The following is a 14078-nucleotide window of genomic DNA, read 5'->3' as shown; positions in this document are numbered from 1 at the left end:
TGTCAATAAAAAATAATGAAAAAGTTGATAGAAAAAATTTTTTTTTCTCTGAGAATATAGTTTCATATCTAATGTTTTTAAAAAAACGCCACAAAGTAGTATTTGTAGCGTTAATTATTTTTTATTAATTTTCTTAGTCTCGACTAAAGCTTTTGTCAATAGTGAAGCTTCAGTTGCGAATATCTTTTTATCTATCATATATATGAAAGAAGTGTTCAGTATTCTTTTCATTAAAATTACATTCTGAATATCTTTTATTCGAAACATTTTTTCATATCTATGATAGAATTCGAAAAATTCGCAATGGGGGCGGTTTTTTGCGATTTGCTCCCTTCCTATGCATGCCAAACATTTTTGACCTATATCATCGTATTCCTTGCAAAATTATCGATCTAGTCATCTATAAATCATTACTTTGGCCGTAGCAAACTAAAATTATCCCATTTCCCTTATTTGACTGGACTATATGCACAAAACTTCGTATTTCTCTCTCCTGCGTAATCTTTTTTTTTTTATTTACTCGAAAATTATGCGGGATACAAGCAAATTATGCTTACATTTGCTATATAAATGATTACGAGTTTTTACTTGCTGCATATGTAATATTTTTTCATTAGTTCATTATAAAAATATTCAACTTCCAAGATTAAAAGTTGGAAGTTTTTTGAAAAACTTTCAATTATATCCATTTTTTGAGTGAAAGTTATACATTTTGCGTTTTCTGAAGTTGGTACTTACTGACTGCAATCTGTGACACATGTTTATATTTTATCTACCCTTTCATATTTATAAAACTGTTGAAATTCATTGAATCATCAATAATCACGTATGCTGAACAGATTCAAGTTCGTAAATAATTTCTTTCATAGAATGCATGTGATGAAGCTGTACAATTTATTCTCATGTCAGGCAGGTGGTATTTTTTGTAACGATCTCTATCAATAGAAGATTTGTGGAGATGATTCTTGAAAAATGGGTCAAGTCTTACAAAATTTTTTTTGAACTTACTACTTTTTTAAATTAAATAGAAATTGATGGGAAAAAATAATTTATTGTGAATTTTCTTCAGCAAAATCACTTTTTTAAATAATTAAAAAAAATACGAAAAACTATTTCCTTTCACTATTTATCAGAATTGAAAAAAAATAACTTAATTTTATGGATGACATGGCATTCCATTTAATTTCAAATTTTTTTGATGTTTTGAAGTTCTCATTATATATGATTGAAAAATATCAATTTTATTATTTACAGTCATTTGGAACGGGTACATGGCGCAAAGTTTCACTAACATCCAAAGGGAGCAGTTTTGGTAGGATGGAAATTTTCTGTAGTTTAGTATGTGAAGTGAAGTTGTGAAATTGTCGGCAATAGAGATTCCGTTTAAAATTGTACACTCACCTACATTTATGCAAAGAATACTAAGGTACAGAGAAGTCCCCCGATAACGTTATGTCACTAACAGTCCATTTAATAATGCGCCGATAATATTAGATCATCAGTCGTCAGCGGACCCCCAATGGGTACAGACGCAAGTGGGGACGTATGTCGTTTTTGACGTAAAAATGAAAAAATATTTTTTATGATGATCAGGCAACAAGCAAGTGAACATTATAGCCAGTAAATAGGTACAATGGGAGATCATTTGTAAATTTAAACAATGAAAAGATTTTGGAAATACGATTGCAAATAATCGCAATTTTAATTTTATAATGATGAATAATAAACAACAATAATAATAATCTGCGAGGAGTATCTGCATTAGGCTGGCAAGCTACATTCCCACTTTCTGTACCCAAGCCTGTAACTCATAAATCATAAACATAAATAATTGAAGTGTAATGAAGGTATCTCCGCGGTTAGAGCAGTACACTTCCATTTTACCGAGCTGGGTTTGATCCCGATTATGGGAATTTTTTTTTTCCTTTTTTTTATATTTTAAATCACATATCGATGCAATATGTACGTGCTGGAACTAAAATAGATGCTATTTAGAAGTTTTTTCTTACTTCAATAAATTGTAATAATAGGTTTAAGTTTTGATTGCAGTGTTCTGATTGACGGCTTAAGTTGATCTAAAGTAAAAATTCGATTGTGGCCAAACTTGGCAGAAATAGACAAAGAGTTATCATGAAGATTATAGGCTACTTTTTGTTTATATAAATTAGTTATAAAAATTGAATTTGTTATAAACAAATGAAACCGGAGTTTATGGAACATATCCGATTTCTTTCAACAGTAAATAGTTTCGTTCACTAAAAAAAAAAGTTACTAACCATGTAACATTAACAGAACCGAACTCTCTTTGTTTTTAATGACATGATTAGTTATAAACAATTAAAAAGTGATCTATGCTATCAATTAGATTTCTTTCAACAAAAAATGTTTTCATTTGCTGAAATAAGAGTTACTCACGACATAAGATAATTATAAACAATTTTTATTTGTTTACAATAACTGCATTCATTGTCAATAATTAAAAAAGGAGTCCATGCAACGTATTTAAATATTTTAGCAGGCTTTCTTTTGCCTGGAATAAAGATAAACAACATTGATTTGTTTATAATCATTTAAAAAGATGTCTATGCTATCAATTAGAGCTTTGAAGTTTAATTGAGTCATTATTTTTATGAATTTTCATGAATTGTGTAAAAATTTTTGTTCGAATTTTCTACGAATAATTTAAAAAGCAATTTTGTAGATAAATATTCACGATGAATTTTTTTTTACAATTAATTTTTACTTAATTTAAAAAAATTAATTAATTCAAAAAAAATTCCATAAGACTTGGCGAGTTTGATGCTTGCTTAGAGTCTTACCAATGCTATAATAATATTATAGCAATATGTTTATTTCAATCTGCTATTAAAAAAAAATAGATGCCTATATTTCAGAATGATCATATCATCGGAACCGTATACCAAATTAATGTACCTTAGCTGTACAGTATGTAACGGAATATGTTCTCAATATCACGATTTTGTATTATTTTTCCGTTCTCAAAGTATACGCTGCATAGATAAACTGTGCAAAATTCTCTCGTATATTATGAGGACATTTATTGTAACGTGTTATATAGGGACATGTCCTCAGAGTATTAATTCTATTAAATGTCTTTTAGTTACTCATTCGATCGATGATGTTTTTTTTTAGAACTAATTTTATACGAAAATCAATTTTTTACGTTCTATGGTGTTACATATATGGTATACATATCAATCTGTTTTTGTTAGTACAATAGTAATAATTTTTTGATTGAATAAATAGCCGAACGGGTGAAAACACCGGTCTAAGATGCGTGCATGCTAGCGATCGTAGGTCCGAATTCCCCAAGGAACAAATTTCAGTGTATGATTTTGAAATATGTTTAATGATTAAGTTTTTTGACAACATAAAATTCTAAAAAATTGGATCATCAAATAATTTAGTTTTTATATTTAACTTGCCTCAATTAGGCTTTCTTTACTTGGTCCCAATAGGGACAGGCGTTAAATTTCCAATGTTAGCCTAATGTGGTTTTCTTAGTTTACGCCTACCTTCAATTTGGGAAATCCGAATTGGGTACGAACTCTTTCGTAAGAATAAATTCTACTCGGGACCTTTTCCTGTTCATACCAACTAACTAGTTGTTAAGAGGCAGAAATTTAATCTTACCAAAGCGTTTACATCTTTTACAGCCAATGAGAACGAATTTAACTCGAAAATAATACTACTTGAATTCAAATTCAATATTTCGAGAACTTAATAACTCACTCAAAATCCACAAAATATCTCAAAAAACGCAATACATAAAGCTAGTTCTCAAACTTAACTAAAATGGTTCTACAAAAATCAGGATCCTCCTGAACAGGGCATGTCTTGGCCCTCAGTTGTGTAAGTTGTGGAGAGGAGTCGATTCCGTCCAACAAAATAAAATTAAATAAACGAACCAAAGACAACTCAAATAAACTAACTAACAGCATGAGATAAAGGTTCACAAACTACGATAAATAAATTAATAAACAAGTCCATCACATCCTAATTCTCGAATTTATTTTAATAAATTTATCAATTACACTTTTTTAACAATTTCTAAAACTCAAAACATCATACTAGATAATTCAATCCACTAATCAATTAACGCCATTACAATCATCAAAATAAACAATAACTCTAACGTGGTACAGTTTCAAAGCTCAAATAAATTTTCCATAAACTAATTAAAGAGTATCTTTTTAACACACATTCCTCAATAAATCATAGGTCAAAATCCTACACCCAATAACGCAATATCTTAAATTTTAACACGAAACAAATCTTTAAACCAAATTCACTAAACTAAATCATAATTTTCTTTAACCGAATTTACAATTACCTTAAATTAACAAGTACGGGAGCAAACCAAGCCTCACGAATTTGCCTTTATATAATAAAATATTTACAATTAACTACAAATTTACCTTTTAACCAATTACGAATTAATTCTCAATAACTTACAACTTCTGCAGAGAGCTTTTGATAGTTTAGCTTTTGTTACAACTAGTCCCAGTAGTTCTGGACTTCCTTTTCCTTGAACTGAAGATCCTTCCTGATCTTAATTTTTCTTACTACCATCTTAGTTTTTTTCTCTCACCAAGATGTTAACACTTGACTTCTATCATCAATCGGCTCTCCTTAAAAATGCATGCTAAAAATGCTTAACCTCAAATTTCTTCATTCTTTCAATTTTCTCCTTCTTCCACTCAAAAATGTCTTTAATTTGTCAAATCATGTTCCTTATTATTGGCTATCTTCACGTGACTTCTCGCAGATTTTTATATGGAGGATTCACTTGAAACTAATCTATACCAAAACTTAATCCTAATACTGAACTTGATGTCTAAACTCAAAAATCCTAAGACCTCTACAACACTTTCATCTTTTTCCTGGAGTCCCATTTTACTGGCAACAGCCTCGTGACTACAACCCTCCGGGCTAGGACGTCTCCCAGCATGGGAAAACTGTAGGGTGACACGTTGTTTTTGGTCGACTATTCCACTACGGTCTCCCAATTCTCTTCTCAGTAGTCTATATTTTCGACCAATTTACTTGTTTCTCTTAACTCTACTTCTTCCTGAGTTATTGAGACTTTAATAGCTAATCGTAACAAACGAATGCATCTCTCAGCCTTGGTTGGCATTAATAATAATAAATAAACTAACAAATAATAAATAACGATTCTTAAATAACAGAATGATTGAATATTTTGGCGTAAGGGAAACAATTATAATGAAGGAAACATTTGAAAATATGTACAATCAACTGTAAAAGCCAATATAATTGCAAAAGTGAGCTTTAAAGAAATACGTTTGCTTTATACTTCATCATTTGAACGTACTAAATTGGCTATTATCAGCCTCAAATATCCCATAAAATAATTTTAGAGCTATCAATGGGACGTTATCAAAAAATAACGTCACAAAATAAACATACATATCGTTCCTATAGTCTGATTTTCTGGAGTCCGGTGGCGACTTTTTTATCTCCGTGACGGAGGCCACTAAGCTTTTCCTATGTTTGACCTTGACGTAACCAAACTTTTGCTACTTGGTACTTTGATGATTTTTTTTAAACGATACAGCCGCAGGTTGTACCAGACAGCGCACCAATTAAAGTTTATGATACCTACGTTTTTAGCGAAGAGAGTAGATCAATGTTTTTTCCAAAAATTAAAATAATTTTACTCAAAAACGCGAGAGCTAATAGATATTAAGGGAAACATAATATATCTATACTACTAGCCTGCTATTATACTATACAACTGATTTCTGCAACTTCGTACGCGTATTGTGCATAATTACATTGCACAGTAATAGATTGACAGATAACAAACGAATTTCCGAATTTCATTGTTGTAAACGAAAGGAGTATTTTCTCATACATTTTTTATGGTTTGTTACTTAATTTTAGCAATGAAAAAAATTTCCCGTTGGAAAAGTTAAAGTATATTTAATAGATATAGGTAGATAAGTAGTTTACTACTCACTCACTTACTTATCACAAGATCTCGAAAATTACACGTCCCATTGACTTGAAATTCGACATGGTCATACTTTTTCTAACATAGATACTCACTAAGAATCGATTTTGACTAGATCACATACAAAATATTTTTTTCACCAATCAATATATATCAATAATATATCAATATTCGCTGATACCCACCTGTAGCTATCGTAAAAGTTATCATAGTGCCAGTCGTTATGGTAATAGCTGTTATCGTAACCGTTGCTATAGTGATTATCACGAAATTAACTTTGTATTTATAAAAAAAGTTAAAGTAGCGACAAGTTTAATATTACTTTCAAAAATCATTAAAATGGTTAGTATGAGACGAAAATAAATCTACAAGTATGAATGTGCTCATAGATAACTCAAGATGTCACATAGTAAAATCTGTGTCCGGCATTAATATTTTTTTGGGTAATATCATATAGAGCAAAATAATATGTTCCTCCTGAAATGGATAATCTACGAAAAAATTATCAATGACAATGTTGAATAATTTTATTTTTGCAATTATTCATGAATACAGTAATTTTTTAATTTGATAAGTACAATTTGATTTGTAATTTTATGAATCAAATTAGACATTACAGGAGTAATTTAAAATTTTTTTCCAAATTATCTTATACAGAAGTCAGCGATAATTTAATAATTGAAATTGTGCAAATAATAACTAGTAATTTTACAAAGAATTAACTAAGATTTTTACTAATTTTGTCATAAATCTATCATGTTATCACAGAAGCAATAGAATAATGTTTTAACATGTGTATCAACGTTCTTACCTATGATCTAATGATGAAATATAGGTTCTAACGAACTTATTTATTTTTCCATAGTTGAATACAGATTTTAATGAATTGATGCATCATCTAATAATACAGAATGCGTTTTAACGATCTCAGTTATCCTTTAATAATCGAGTATATGTCACCAAATTCATTTTATTGTTCTAATGTTGAAATGTGTTCTAGATCTGCCTTATTTAATCTAATAATCAAAAACATGTTTTTTCTATTATATTAGGTGTTCTAACGTTCGAATTTATGTTTCAATGATTTAATATTTATTCTAAACATTTTATTTAACGTTAGAAAGTGAAATATGTGTTCAAATATTTTAAACTCTTAGAGTATATATACATACTCTGAATCGATAAGGACATTATTGATGTGTAGAAAAAACTTTTTGAAATTTTCGATTTCAGCACTCTGAGTCAATGACAGTATCCGTAAAGGTAAATTTTGCATAAATTTATACAATCTCATATAAAGAATCTGAAGTTCTGTCTACGCAGAAGTAATAAGTAATAATCAATAACGTGTCGGCATTATCAGCCAAAAACAGTCATACGATGAAGAACTAACGATTAATAAATGATTGATAATTTAGAATGATATTGCAAAAAATGATAAAAGAAAGTACTCATAACAGTGAAAATGATTCATTCTTTAATACGAACCTTCCACAATACGCCATGAACAAGTGAACAGTAAATTTACGATGAAACTCAGTGACAGAATTTTCTCACGAACATTTTTTAAACAAAACGATTACATAATTCTTATAACACCAAAATGCACCTCAATTCATTCCTACATTGTTGTTAATCGATTATTTTGCTTGACCATTTTTTAATACCAAAATTTCAAGTCTAATCAAAGATAACAAAAGTGTTGCTATAAAGTGACCGTTCAACGACTGATCGTACTCTGAACACCGCCTGTAATGCGCATGTCTTAAAAACTGAGTAGTGTATTTTTTCACGTATTACAAACAAAAATTCTATGCCTCGTATTTACAGTCAATATAAAACGAAAATTGATTTTTTTATTTTCATAAATAATGATAAAAAACTTATGAATCATGAATACTCGAGTCATTTGATTTTTATCAAGCATAATTTCTAAATTGATGATATAATCGGGAGAATATTGAAGTAACCGTCATTACCCGAATATACTGATAAAAAAATTTTCTTCAACCCAGCAATAAATTTTAATTGGCAACTTTTTTTTGAGTTAGCAGGTTTTTTTCTATCTGCTTTTAAGCATTTATTCTGTAGATGGCATATTCATATTTCAATGACGAATTGGTTTATATTTTTAGTTGATTATTTCACTGATGTAACATTTTACATCAACTTGCTTAAATATGTGTAGAACAAGCGTCTTGCAAAATACTTACCAAGGAAGTAAATATTTTTCAGTCTGGAAAGAGCATATCTCGATTTTTAAAATGATCAAATAATTTTTTTTCATTTAGGTCTTAAATGACTCCAAAATTGAAAGTTTTACGTGATGAAAATTTTAATTTTTCCATTTTTATCAAAAAAAATTATTAAAATGTACTTACGTGTCAAGCTAATCGTTTATTTGATTTGTTTTTGTTATAGTTTTTTAATCTATCGTCCGAATGTATTCCTCTAATATTAATACTAGTTTAAATTAATTGAAAAAGAGTTTTTTTTTTGGGAACAGATTTTATTAGACCTGGCTCAGTTTGAGCGTAGAAACTTGTGAGTCTTTACATCCTATCAAAATTTAGACTAAATCTACATTCATGGTAAATGTATTAAACAATTTGATATTAGTGAAGTGTCATTACCATCATCAAGAGCCGATAAATATGTCTATTTAATATATAATATTTCCTCATTATTTGAGAAAGTCTATTTTTTGTTATTTGTGAACAATCATACTGTAAATCCATGTATTTGTTCCCAGAGACTTCAGTGTCTTAAGTGTCTAAACCCTCGTAGACACATTTTAAACATTCACAAGTGTTTAAAAAATCAACACACAAGAAATGTGTAGTTTCAATACACGTAATGTGCATGAATTTCAAACATCTTACACGCGTTTCTTTTTGAGTTACCTGAAAACTAAAAATAGAAATGTTTCAAATTATTCGACAATCTTGTCTTGAAAAAATCATCTTTATTTACACATTTTGAGCCATTGTCCTTAATAACGGCTCAGCTTTCTTCTCTAAGTTAACTCGACGATTTCATATACAAGCACCTAGTTGACCTTCAAAAATTCACTGTGTACACGGAGAAAATTTTTTCACTGAACCTAAGTGCAAAAAGTGACAAGTCCACGTTTCGAAATCTATAAGTAAAAATATTTCTGTTCGATAGTAAATTTTGAGTTCTTGTAAGTAAACTTGTGACTTAAAATGTGTCTTAGTGAAAGAATTACTTACGACAACCCAAAATTCACTGTTGAACAGAAATATTTTTACTTCTAAATTTCGAAACGTGGGCTTGTCATTTTTGCATTTACATTTAGTTAAAAAATTCTCTCCATGTAGCAAATAATTTTTTTGAAGCATCAGAATATAACATAAGGTAAAATAGTTTTACAATTTCATCTACTTTAATTGTACTAATATATCCTTTGCAGCCTTTTTTTAAGTCGGGAAAAGTATTAACAATGGTACGAGCGTTGTTTTGGTAATTGTTTTTTGATGGTTTGCGATCAGTAATATTTTATAAATGATTTGACAAAAAAAGATAAAGGATTTCGCACCAACGAAAATTCCAACATTTTCTAAAATTATCTGTAAGTGGGGTGGAACTGCTGGGAGGTTTGATAGATAGCACACTGATTTTATTGTTTTCAGTACAGGTATGTTTTTCTTTATTCATCCACTAACGGCAACATCACTGGTGGATAGCTCGTCATTTATTTCACTTACTTAAAATTATTCTTAATCGGAATTACTTAATCGTTTCTGTCTGATATCGGTATTGAATAATGTTCTGCCAACAACACAGGAACATCAAAAATTACTGCAACTTTGTTATTTTTTATAATATGACTTTGCATGATTGTATTTAAATTGATAAAAATTACTTGAACTTCTTCTTTATCCTGAATTTTATCATCATCGTCTATATCACACATCAAATTATTAAAATAAAGACATTTTTTTTGCAAGGTGATAGACTTTTCGTTCGTCATTGTTTCTAACACTATGTCTTTCTCACAATCTTCAATCGAGCATTTGCGAATACAATTTGCATCTACTTTTACGCCAGCAACAAATTTTAAAACTTTGCAGCATTATCCAATAATGAAAAATATTGTTTTTTTCTTATCTTTTTAAATCACAAACACTTAAACACCTTCAAATCGTATAAATTCCTCAGCCAAATGAAAGATAGTCCATCGATTGAAATGGAAACGAACTAAGTAACGTCTTTGCCACGGTGGCCATTTTTGTTGACATATTCGTATATACGTACATAACACTCACTAACACTTACTCTTATTCACACTGTGACAAATGATTTTAACAGGCTACTCTTTTGTTTCCCCCGTGTTAACTATGATACCTTCGACATAAGTGCAAAGTTTACTTGGTCCACTTCCATAAACCTGGCAGCCACTTGAAAAACTAATATCAATTTTCAATAGTCTTATCATTGTCAGATGATTCATAGAGGCGTACCTAGAACTTTTATTGTTGCAAGAGCATGTTTTGAAGAAGTACTTATGTAAAATCAAATATTTTGATAGAAATGTTTGAAAAGACATGATAGAAGACATTATCAACTGCCCTATGTAATCTGTAAAATGTTCATCAAATGATGATTTAATCCGACATAAAATTCGATATCATTGATAAGATCTTCGATTTAGAGTTAAGTGCTAACATGCTGGATGTGGAGGAACTTTTTCAAAATAAAAATCTTTTTAGCAACATCTTTGGTGAAATCGCCTTGATGGTCATGACATAGATGAACCTGTGGACGGTCACAATTGTTCTCAGGGAAATGACAACAAAATGGATGCCTATATTTTTCAAGATATTGACGCAGGTAATTACATTGCAATCATTGCTGTTATTTTAGAAAACTATGGAGTCAAAAGAATGAACAGTACTCCATTCCCCTAATAACAAAATTTTTTTTTTTTCATTATCTGACTTTAATGTAAGTATAATTGTGCGAACACTAATTACATAATGTAACATCAATCCTCTAATACCCAAATGTTCTAATTTTTACATTGGTTTTCAACCTTGTGTAACATGGTGAAAAAAATTCAATATGATTTGAAAAAGCGACATTCCTTGTTATTTGAACGTTGATCTTCCGAATGGGCTACAAAAAATTAAAAAAAAATTACAGTTGAAATGCATAAATAATGTGTTCCCGATGGTCCGACTTTAAAGATATGCAATGAGAAAATTTTTTTCATCCCTTAAATAGAAAAAATAGCTTTCAAAAGCAAAATTTTTTTTTTGATATTCCATCGTTTCTCCATTTTCCGAATTTTATTATACTGTATAGAAAATGAACACTCGAATTATCTCTCACGTTCTTCGATAACGTACATTGTTCGAAAAAGATATTTGATCAATTTTTTCTTTATCAATTATTCGTGGTTCATCCTTAGTTGACGGTATCGATTTGATATTAGCTGCTTCAGTTTACGTAAAACCTGGCAATTTCTTAGTGTCGGAAAACATTTTATCAGCCATTTTTTTCGCATGTTTTAACTGTTTATCAGTTTTCTCTCATGGAAAAATGATTTAAAACACAATTCAATGATGATCGTAAGGTACAGTGTCCTATTGCCGACCTAGTGCCTAAAGCCGACCATTAAATTTATTCGTAAATATCTAACTAGAAAATGTCTGTAGACATATGTTTCTATATAAAATACGTATATTAATTATATAATTATTATTTCCTGCCCTAAAAATACTGATAATTATTTTTTTTATATTTAAAAAAAAAAACTCAAGTTGACAACAGCGAATTTCTACAGATTCAATCGTCGAAATTCTTAAAATAGACCTCGAAAAGAAAATGCGATAATTTCATACATAATTTATTAATACTTGATGTTATGAATATTTTTAGTTCATTTACTATTAAGTCACTGAGAAAGAATTCAATATTCGAAACTGATAATGTTTTTAGTTGAAAATTGATAAAATATTGTGGTCGGAAATAGGCATCATTAAAATCATGATTTTTCCTTATAACGACTAATGGTCGGTATATGGGCAATTCAAACGTTACTTAAAAAATCAAAAAATTATATATTTGTTAGAACAATACTAAAATTAGACTATTTTTTATTTTCAATATTGCATAAAGCAACCGTATGCCAATTTACGACCTGGGAAAACTGCTTCTATTTATTGTTAAACTTGACACAAAAAATTGTGTTTTTTGAACATAGACAGTGTCCGTCCGGGCGGTCGGATGTTTATAGTAGGCCGTAAAGTGACTGGCCTATGTCTAGAAGCGTTTTTCTATATGAACATTACATGTAATATATTTAATGAAGCGAAATTGCCATGCGTCTTCCAAAGATTAAGTTTATTCCGCAGACATTTTTTCTTCATTTCGTTCCTTAGTTTCTTAATTTTACGTTACTATGAATAGCCTTGACTGTACTTAGAAAATTTTTCAGCACATTTTTTTGTTATTTCTTCAACCAATGAAAATGCATTTTATACATTTTTCCTATCCCCTACTACTTAAAAAACAATTTGAAAATCTTCTTCTTAAAGTAGAGCAGAAAAATTTCATCATTTGCTCCATGACGTTCCCGGAAGCGTATTTGAATCAAAAGTTTTGAGTGTCCTAAAAACGAATATCGAGTGGACTATTGAATCAGTAAAAGTTGATTATTGATTTACTATTCGTGAATTGATAAATATTGGTGACTGATTTGAAAATTGACTAGTTGTTAATCTTTCAGCTTTCAGCTTCATTAATTTCTTCTTTTCTTGTACGCAATCTCAGAAATTACTCCAACTAAAATCAAATAATGCTCGTAGTACTGTTGAGATAATTTTCCTTTTAATAATTTTGGAAAACAAAATAAAAAGAGGGTTTGTATTTCATTAGCTTCTAGAAATTTCATATACTTTAGTGATCTAATCTCTCGAGGAATATAATCAAGTGGACGAACTTCTAATAGCTCTCGATTAATTTCTCCCTGATCACCGTCATCAATATAATATTCAAGAATTAAAAACGTGATTGTGACCAAAACCAATCTGACCTGTTTCACCTGAATTTTCACGGTAAGGACAAGTGGAAATTCTGAATGATGCATAATGTTCAATACTGATGCCTTTGCTGGTGCATCTAAAGATGCAATCTGAGCAATACAACGACTATGTCACCTTCCTTTAGGTGGATGTTTCCAGTAAAATCCTTCATTATATGATTTTTCTAATGACTGAACAAATGGTTTTATGAAAGAACAAGACAGTGGTTTTTTAAAGCCATAATATAAACCTGAAAGAAGCTGAAATTTTCGTCTACAATTAAGAGGTATGATTACGATTTGTAGTTAAATTGGCCATAATTGAGCATTGCTGCTTTTTGATACAGTAACTCCATCATGGTTCCACATCATACTCTGTTAACTTTGTATCACGTTCTATTTTTTTATAATATCCTCTGGATTTTAGATCTGATAAAATATTATGTTTTCCGATTTCATTATGAGAATTGTGTATGTCTATCAATTTTTATGAATTCTTTTTTTCAAAAAAATGGATTAATGATGATTGTAAACTACTATTTCCTTCATTGTTTGATTCATTACATTCTTGATCATCGGAATAATTTGATTCACTATGAACAGTAGCACTAGATGACATTTCACTACTAGTACTGCTTGAATTTAAAGATGAGTAATCACTGTAATTATCATCAGAACTTTCTGTCGTATCAGAAGTCTCAAAATTTTTTGTAGCCATCCACTCAACGCTGTTGAATTCGTTTCAGAGTAGTTGGAGGGATACGAAACTAACTAAAAATACGACAATGATTCATATCAATCAATATTTTTTGTTTGACCGTCATAAATAAAGATAGGTACTTCATCACGAAGATATGAAGAATATCGTCCTTGTTAAACCATGATCTTTTATTAATTCGTAGTTAGTAGTTAAATTAAGTTCATAGTCGAAAATAACAAATTTTTAGCATCAAAATATTCGATTGAGTACGTTTCTCAGTTCTCTTTAATAACAATCAATTCAAAGTGCATTATAGATTCAATTTAACCTTT

At 29.6% G+C, this 14078-nt stretch overlaps 1 protein-coding gene across 3 annotated transcripts in view; it reads right to left on the bottom strand.

Moving 5' to 3' along the window:
- The window catches only part of CARPB (Carbonic anhydrase-related protein B), a 212854-nt gene extending 205118 nt beyond the window's left edge, over positions 1-7736 (bottom strand). For all 3 annotated transcript variants that reach the window (XR_004690101.1, XM_035079777.1, XM_035079778.1), the window contains exon 1: positions 7487-7736. The gene's annotated coding sequence lies outside the window, so the exon portion shown is untranslated. The remainder of the gene's footprint in view (positions 1-7486) is intronic.
- Between the last annotated feature and the right edge of the window lie 6342 nt (positions 7737-14078).

The sequence above is a fragment of the Chelonus insularis genome, unplaced genomic scaffold (assembly GCF_013357705.1).
Source record: "Chelonus insularis isolate UGA/USDA-ARS -01 unplaced genomic scaffold, ASM1335770v1 contig_25_pilon, whole genome shotgun sequence".
In the NCBI taxonomy this organism is placed as follows: domain Eukaryota; kingdom Metazoa; phylum Arthropoda; class Insecta; order Hymenoptera; family Braconidae; genus Chelonus; species Chelonus insularis.
Note: the sequence above shows the minus strand (reverse complement) of the source record. Positions and strands in the feature narration are given on the sequence as shown.